General features: G+C 48.0%; 1 long non-coding RNA gene across 1 annotated transcript; it reads left to right on the forward strand.

The window, feature by feature from the left end:
• The first annotated feature begins 1217 nt into the window (after positions 1–1217).
• Positions 1218–8531, forward strand: LOC143442806 (uncharacterized). The gene is made up of 3 exons (XR_013111302.1): positions 1218–1511; positions 1605–5368; positions 7340–8531. It is a non-coding gene; the product is annotated as an uncharacterized LOC143442806 (long non-coding RNA).
• Positions 8532–8923: the final 392 nt, after the last annotated feature.

Consider the following 8923-nt stretch of genomic DNA (forward strand, 5'->3'; position numbering starts at 1 on the left):
TACACAACTGTATAGTTTCTAGGCAAAGATTTCTGTTAGACTCTTCTAATGTAGAGTAATAATTTGATTTTGTTAGGTGCAGATACCACAATACAAATTAGGGGGCTAGAAAGATGGCACAGAAGTTAAAAGCATGGACTGCTCTGTCAGAGGACTCTGGTCTAGTTCCCAGAATCCATATGACAGCTCATAATCACAGTAACTCCAGTTCCGGGGGAGCCAGCATCTCTATAGGTACTGCACAAATGTGGTGCACATAGAGGCAAAATACCCATATACATAAGGGGGGTACAAAATACACGTCTATCTCATCTCTTCACAATCACACACACTCGAACATACACACTCGCACATACACACTCGCACACACACAGACACACACACACACATGTACACGCATGCATGCACATATGAATACACACAGACATACACACATACACATCCATGCATGTACATGCACACACACATGCGTACACACACACACACACACACACACACGGAAGAAAATGGAGGGAAAGTGCCTTCCCTAGCCTTTGGTTATAAGAAGGCAGAGGAGACAAGAGGCTTCTCAGGAAAGCAGCTGATTCGAAGCACAGTTGTCCCTGGAGCACCGTGGTCTGGGAGACAAAGGACACAGGTACCAACTTTGTGGAGGCTGCTGGCCAGATCCCAGCAAATTTAAAGTCAGAAAGAATAAAAGTATCATAGAGATTCTAACACATAAAGGGGTGGAGGGAGTGGTGCGGGTCTGTGACAATAGAAGGAGGGAAGAAAACGAAAGGTCTTTCTGTACTGTAGATGCCAGCTAAGGCGAGGAGAGGAACTGCTACACCAGGAAGCTGGTGGAGGTGAGAGAAGAGAGGCTGGAAACATGGAGGAACATAGAGGGCCTGGAGGTATGCTAACTACAGCTGCCTGGAGATAGCATCCAGGTTAGATGCGGCCAACCAGAGCTCATTCTGGAGAGTGGTGCATGTAGGCGCGAGTGAGTGTCCCAGAATGCATTCTGGAGCCAGGCAGAGTCCAGGGCACACAGGGCAAGGGTGGCATTTACAGCCTCCCCTCCCCCTGCAGTGCTGGGCCCCAGCTGGCAGGCTCTGTCACTCCTATTTCATGGGTAGTTCACTCCAGCACTTCTGCAAAATTTCCTAAGGAGTAACAGACATCTCTTGCCAAGTCCAGACAGAGAAGCAGCCTCCTGGGGGCGGGGGGGCAGGCATAATGTACAGAGCTACCTACAGGGTGGAGACATGACTGCAGTATGGTGCCCCTTTCAGAAGCCCCAGCAGAACATCCTACTCCATCTGGCCAGGATAGAAGCGATCAAGAGGCTTGGAGCTGGACACTGCCCATCTGTTCCCCTCTTCCAGGACCGCCTCATGCCTGCGGCTTGACTGTCCCCTAGGGAAGACATTATCCACACCTGTCCACTGCTCCAGCCTCCTGGCCACACTGTCCCATCACAGGCCTGGAACAAGCCATCTGTCTTCCTCAGCCTCTGAGACAAGCAGGTAATCAAGCTGTGGGGTCTGTGTCAAGAGTAACATAAGATATAGAAGCCAATTGTCACCTGTCACCAAAGGCTGCTCTCCTGTCTCTTTCAGCATTGTCTGAGGGCTTCTGACCTCTTCTGCCTCCTTCTTCCTTGGGAACAAGCTAAGGTCTTGCTTTTGATTTGGGACCATACAGCCTCAGACAGAGGGAGCCATTGCCATGAGAGGGTCTGAATACTGACTGTTTGTGACTAGTATTGGTATTTACAGCAATAACATTTTTCATGGGTTGGGGGAGGGGGTCTGTCACTGCAGGAAATGAAATGAAAATTAATAACTGTGAAAATTATAATGTGGTTAAACAGAACCCGTGGCTGAAGGACTAATAAATTAAGTACCTTCAAAGCCTGAAGAAAAAAAAAATATGTCCTTTAAAAGCAAGTGTACATGCCAAGTGAGGTAAGACATACCTGGAATCCCAGTATTTGGGGTGTGGAGGCAGGAGGATTTGTAGTTTAAGGTTATCTTTGGTTACATAGTGAGTTTGAAGCCAACCTGGGATACATAAAACATTATCTCAAAAAAAAAAATGTTAATAGAGAAAGAGATGTTTGCCAGGGAGATGACTCCACAGGTAAAATGCTTGTCACCAAACCTTATGAACTGAGTTTGATTCCTAGAACCCGCAAGGTGGAAGAAGAGAACAGACTCAAGAAAGTTGCTCTCTCTCTCTCTCTTTCTCTTTTTCTCTCTCACTCTCTCTCTCTTCCCCCATCACCCTGCCTATTCCTGATCAGACATTTGTTTTTCTAACTCCTCTAGCCCTTCTGTTCCCTTTTCTAAGACTCGGCCCATTGGGAGGTTGCAAGGGTGAAGGGCGGATATGAAGGGAGATAAGTGGGATTGGGGTACATGATGTGAAGTTCACAAAGAATCAATAAAATGTTATAAATAAATACATAGATATTAGGAAACATAGCTGAGAAGAATGAATGAATGCACCGGGCTGGGTAGATGTGTGTCAACTTGACACCAGCTAGAATTATCTGAAGGGAGGGAACCTCAGCTGAGAAGATCAGTAAGATCCAGCTGTAAGGCATTAGTAATGGGGGAGGGTCCAGCCCATTGTGGGTGGTCCCATCCCTGCACTGGTGGTCCTGGGTTCTATAAGAAAGCAGGCCAAGCAAGCCATAGGGAGCAAGCTAGTAAGCAGCACTCCTCCATGACCTCTGCCTCAGCTCCCACTTCCAGGTTCCTGACCTGCTTGAGTTCCTGTCTTGACTTCCTTCGACAATGAACTGAGAGGTGGCAATGCAAGGTGAAATAAACTCTTCCCTCCCCAACGAGTACCTTTCTGATCACCTGGCTTCCATCTTCCATTGCTGCCCAACATGAGCTCTACCCCACTTCAGCTTTTGGTCCCATCCATTTTGTTGTTTGATTGTAAACTGTGCTGGTAGGCACCCAGCAGGTGGTGTTGTTCTGAAATGTTGCAGAAGTTTTCAGAATTAACTGAATCACTTGGGTTAATGGTGCGGCCCCACTTCCTGTCTGTTCTTACTGACTGTAGACACCGTGGGACCTCAGGCTCCTGCCCCATGTCTTTTTCTTACACGATGGGCTCTGCTTCCCCTGAACTGTAAACCAGAATAAACCCTTTCACCTGATTCAGATATTTGGTTACAACAATGAGAAAGTTAATATATATTCACAATTTTCTAATTATGCTCAACTTTTTATGAGCTTTTGCTCAACTGCTTTTTATAAATTTTGACACTTATTTTTTTTCTTAGTGGGGGTGGTGGGGGTCAGAGGACAATTTGCAGAATTCAGTTCTCTCCTTCCACCATGTGGATCCCTGGGGATCAAACTCAGGTCGCAGGCCTGTCTGCACTTTACTCACTAACCCATCTTACGGGCCAGTCACTTCACTTTTCCTGTGGCCATTGTCTTCCTTCTTCCACTAGAATGTAGACTCCTTGGGGATGGCTGATTAGTTCACACTATTTCCCAGCACATAGACAGCACCTGTCAAAGTACAGTCTCCAGCCCACAGCACACATTTGTCACTTGCTGATGTGGCCATGGGTTATATAAAACCTGGGGTTATATAGGTCCCTGGGACCCCACCTACTATAAAGATGAAGAGGGAGCCCCGAAGCAGGTCTGCTCTGAACCACATGACATAGAGGGCCCCCATCTTCAGGGTGGAAGCCATTTAGGGTGTCCCTTCCCAGAATGACCTTCCTTAGAATCTCCTGCCCACTGTCCACTGGTGCACAGCGGGGTCCTTGGGATACAGAGCTTCCCGCCACCTTGGTCAGCTCAGACTGTCATAGCAAAGCACCAGACCAAGGGTCTTCAACAAAAGCTGTGATTTCTCACAGTCCTGTAAGCTGGAGGCCCAGGGTCACAGTACCAGCAAGGCAGCTCTTAGGAGCCTTTCCAGGCTTGCAGGAAGCCACATGTCAGTTCTTCTCACAGGAGAGAAGGGGGGCTCTGGTTTCTCCTCTTGGAGAGCACTGTCCTTGGCCTGAGGGTACGATCCTCAAGAGCTCACCTAATCCTCACACTATCCCCACGTAAAGAGGCAAGAAGTCAGCACTGGACTCTGCACCGTTCAGTGTGCCCTGCCCTCCTGAAAACACCCGATGCAAAGGAGAGTACTTGGTAACTGTATGACATGGGAGACGGGCCACCAAGCGTTTACATCTATGTCACACTCAGGCCTTGGCCCTCTCTCTTGATGTCCTTTGCTGGGCTCATCTACACCTCTGTTAGCCTGTCTATAGTTGCCAACCAACAAGATCTCCCTGCCCCCCCTCCCCCAAGAATATCACCATACAAGCCCACAGACTAGGGAGGCCAGCTCCGGTCTGGATATATGTTGCTTGGCAACAAAACAACAGTGGTACAATGTTGGTGCAGATGTTCTGTTACTCAAGGAGGCCCACTTGGGCAATAAATCCCAGCTGGAAGATGCCCTTCTCTTCCCAGAGGCTGGAGGAGCCGTGTGTGGGGAGCCACAGAGCCATGAGTGGGTGCCAGGACCCCCATTCAGACTGCCCCCCAGCGCCTGCTTACAAGTGAGCCCATGCAGATGAGCTCTTTATAGACACGATTCCGTTTCCCTACAAATGTCTGTGGTTGTAGCAAATAAGGACTGGGAGACACAAAAGCCTTCTCTGTTCTGTGGAAGATGCTGCCTGGTGTTTGGAGGCGTTTCGGAGAGCTGTGTTAGCCACCTGTCAGGCGTGGTAAGGGAAGCAGATGGAGCTCTTTGGAGAAGCATCAAACAAGTGTGAGGTGAATCTGCAGGGAGAAGGTATTGCAGTCAGGCCTGGGGAGCTGTGGGCGGAGCTGTGGGCGGGAACCTAATGACCTGCTGCTGCTCCACCGGGCTCCAGGAGAAGAGCCATGGCTGAAGGGAAGTAGCTCCTTCCCCAGCATGCTCCCTCAGCACCTGTCGCCTAGGGAGCTGTGTTTTGTGGGTGGGTGGATTTGTTTGCTTATGACAGGGTCTCACTATGTAACCCTGACTAGCCTGGAACTCTCTAAGCAGACCAGCCTGGCCTCAAACTCACCGAGATCCCGCCTGCCTCTGCCTCCCACGTGGAGCTGTATTATTAATTTATTAATGGCTACTGTTCTCGTATTTGTAACAAGACACCTGACAAAGGCATCTTAAGGAAGGAATAGTTTACTCTGAGAGTACAGTCCATGAAGAGGGAAGCCCAGCAGCAAGAATGGAGGCAGCCCGGCACACTGAGCCCACGTTAAGGAAACAGAGAGATGAATGCTGGTGCCCAGCTCAACAGTTCCTTTTTATTCAGATCGGGACGCGAGATCTGGAGAAGGTGCCAGTCACATCCAGGGTGAGTCTTCCCTCTTCATCTACACCTTTCTAGAAATACTCGCAGAGAAGTAGCCAAAAGGGTGTTTCCAAAGGTGATTCAAACTCCAGGCTGACAGTGACGATTAACAGTCCCAAAGAACCTTCCCCAAACCATGGAGTACAGGAGTCCAGATGGACTGTGGCCACAGCTTAAGCTGCTGCTCTCTGTTTCCAACCAAGTCCTCCCCTCCTTAATATCATTTTGCTGTAAGGAAGAAACCATGGCACCCAAGCCATCCACTAGGGGAAGGTAAATACAAGGACAAAGAGAGGGAGGCTGGCTTTGAAGATCCAAAATTAAAAGACAGTAAAGGATACAAGAAACTCAATGGAGACTAGTAAGATGGCTCAGCAGGTATGGGAACTTGCCACCAAGACTGAAAATCTGAGTTTGATTCCCAGATGCACAGGATAGGAAAGAAACAACTCCTGCAAGGTGTTCTTCACCTCCATATACGTGCTGTGTCATGGATGCATGTGCACACACACACACACATACACACACTCACTCGCACACTCACACACACACTCACACACACACTCACACACACATTCACACACACATACTCACACACTCACACATTCTCTCACACACTCATATACACTCATACTCACACTCACACACTCATGCACACATTCACACACACACTCATATATACTCACACACACTCACACACTCATGTATACTCACACATTCACACACATACTTACTCACACACTCACACACACAAATAAGTAACTATGCTAACAAAAAATTAAATACTTTTGTATTTTTACAAAGAGCCCACTTCTGCAGCCTCTAACCCATGATGCTCCAGCCTCACTCTCCCACATGATGTGTGCCCCCACGTACGGCTGGATGATTCTTAACTTTCTTCTGAGTAAAAGAAGCTTGTCCCTTCACCGTCTTCCTCCTCACAGTCAGCCTGTGTCTCCTTAGGAAGAAGGAAGGAAGGAAGGAAGGAAGGAAGGAAGGAAGGAAGGAAGGAAGGAAAAGCAACAACCTTTTTTTCCAGCTTATTGATTTGATCAGTATTTCGTGACTTCCCATCCTGACCTTGGCATGTCTGGGGGAAGGGCTATATCATGGATAGAAGGGACAGAACTTCTGTCCTCCTGGAGTTTATGGCTCAGAGAAGACAAGACATTCTGAGCACACACACACACACACACACACACACACACGTAAACACATGGCTGTCAACACCAAGGTCTAGACTCCAAAGAGGAGTGAGGGATGTTTGAATGACAGATGAGAAGATGGAAGACAACAACTTTGGCTCCTAGGCAGGTCACCTTCACTGTAGCTTGAGGAAGGACAAGGTCCCCATCAACTATGTCCTACACCAGTGGAGGCCATGCTGGTGACAGCTATGGATCACCATGACCCAGCCCAGGGTCCCCTTCACCCACAGCTCCTCGCTTCAAATTCACTTCAGGAGGGAAGGAGAAAGCCAGGAATATGGGAATTGGGGATTCCCACATTCAATAACTCTCAGATTAATTTTGCTTTCTGATTAAAATAGCAATGCAGGGAACAGCAAAAAGTGATATAGAGACCCTCGCGCCGATCAGTGAACTTGAAATTCTAGTACAGACCTTTTTAAGGTAATTTAATGAAAGTCACTTTATATTCTCAGGTTTGGACATACAAAGACTCTCGAATGTTAGCCATGAGCCCTGGGGCCTATGCAGGCTACAGATAGGAAGAACTGGAGGACAGACAGCCCAGCAAAATTGCCTGGTGTGTCTGCCTGTTTAGGGCCAGGCATTCAATTGTTTTCATGCGCTCTAACTTTTGAGTAGAAAACACTTCCTTCATCTCTGACACCACATCCCCAGCCTTCAAGGATGGGAGTCCAGTGTCTTAGCTCAGGCCAAGCACCACTCACCCTGTATTAGTGCCCAGAAACTGGGAGGCTCTAAGCAACTGGAATCTATTCTTTCATAGCTCTGGATGCTAAATCCAAAGTCAAGATGCCAATACAATCCCAGATGGAGTCCTTCATCACCCACCACCCAGCTTCCTGTAAGGCCATCCGCCTCTGCCACCTAACTTCCGATATGGCCAGCAATCTTCACCTGTCACCTGGCTTCTGGTACAACCAGCAACCCTCAGCTCCAGCACTCTGGTATTAGCTACTGTTCTCATTGCCATGACCAAGTAAACACCTGCCAAGAAACAACCTCAGGGGAGGGTTATTTTAGCCCGCAGTCTTTCATGGGCATAGTAGTAATAACCTCTTCAATCAAGAGGCAAAGCATAAACAAGAAGTGAGGACAGTTTATAAAACGTCAAGGTCCACCCCCAATGACTCACTTCCTCCAGCAAGTCTCTGCCTGCTGAAGGTTCCACAACCTTTCAAGACAGCACCACCAACCGGGGACCAAGTATTTAAATGTATGCCACTATGGGGGACATTTCACATTCAAACTACAACTCCCAGCTGCCTCCACTGCCATGACCTCGTGACACGGTCACTGATGTAGACTGACCCTCATCCAGCCCCACTTGGTTTTAATGAACTGCAGCAGCCAAGACCCTACCTCTAATAAGGTCACCATCTAAAGCACTAGGAATTGAGCCTTTCTCTTTCACAGTGACATGGGTCAACTCATAGCACCTCACTCTGCCCCTCCTTCATCAACCTCTCAGATTTAGCAGGAGGGAGAACATTCTGGAAAGATGGACAGAAACTTTACCAGCTGCTGGAATTGCCAAGAGCCAGATTACACGTGGTGCCAGGATTTGATCTGCCCACATTTCAGACTACTCTCGGCATCTCTGCTCCTCTGGGAGCCAGTGAGAACTGTGCTGGCTAGACACAAGCTCAAGTCATCAAAGAGGGAGCCTCAGTGGAGAAAATGCCTTCATAAGATTTCCACATAAGCATTGTAGGGCATTTTCTTAATTAGTGATTTGATGGGAGGGCCCAGCCCATTGTGGGTGGTGCCATCCCTGGGCTGGATGTCCTGGGTTCTATACGAAAGTAGGCTGAACAAACCACAAGGAGCAAGCCACTAAGCAGCACCCCTCCATGGCCTCTGCATCAACTCCTGCCTCCAGGCTCCTGCCCCGTTTGAGTTCCTGCCTGACTTCATTTGATGATGACCAGTGATATGGAAGTATAAGCTGAATAAACCCTTTCCTCCCCAAAGTTTTTTGTTTGGTTAGTTTTTGGTTTGTTGTTGTTGTTGATGATGATGATGATGATGATGATGATGATGATGATGATGATGATGATAATGATGATGATGATGATGATGATGCTTTTTATTTTTGTTGGTTTTTTGGTTTTGTTTTGTCATGGTGTTGCACTATATAATAGAAACCCTAAATAGGACAAGAACCCTCCAAAGTAGACCTTATAACACAGGCTCTTTTCTGGGGCTACTCACAGGCCTGTGACTCAAAAAGCTCTGCTGGCTACAGTAGTCTCTTGCCAGAAGAAACATTACAGTGGCTAAAGGCCCAGCTGTGAGTCACAGCAAGCCCCTCCAGCAGAGGATGCTCTGTCCCTGATTCCAATGACAT

This window comes from Arvicanthis niloticus, chromosome 6 (assembly GCF_011762505.2).
Source record: "Arvicanthis niloticus isolate mArvNil1 chromosome 6, mArvNil1.pat.X, whole genome shotgun sequence".
Taxonomy (NCBI): Eukaryota; Metazoa; Chordata; class Mammalia; order Rodentia; family Muridae; genus Arvicanthis; species Arvicanthis niloticus.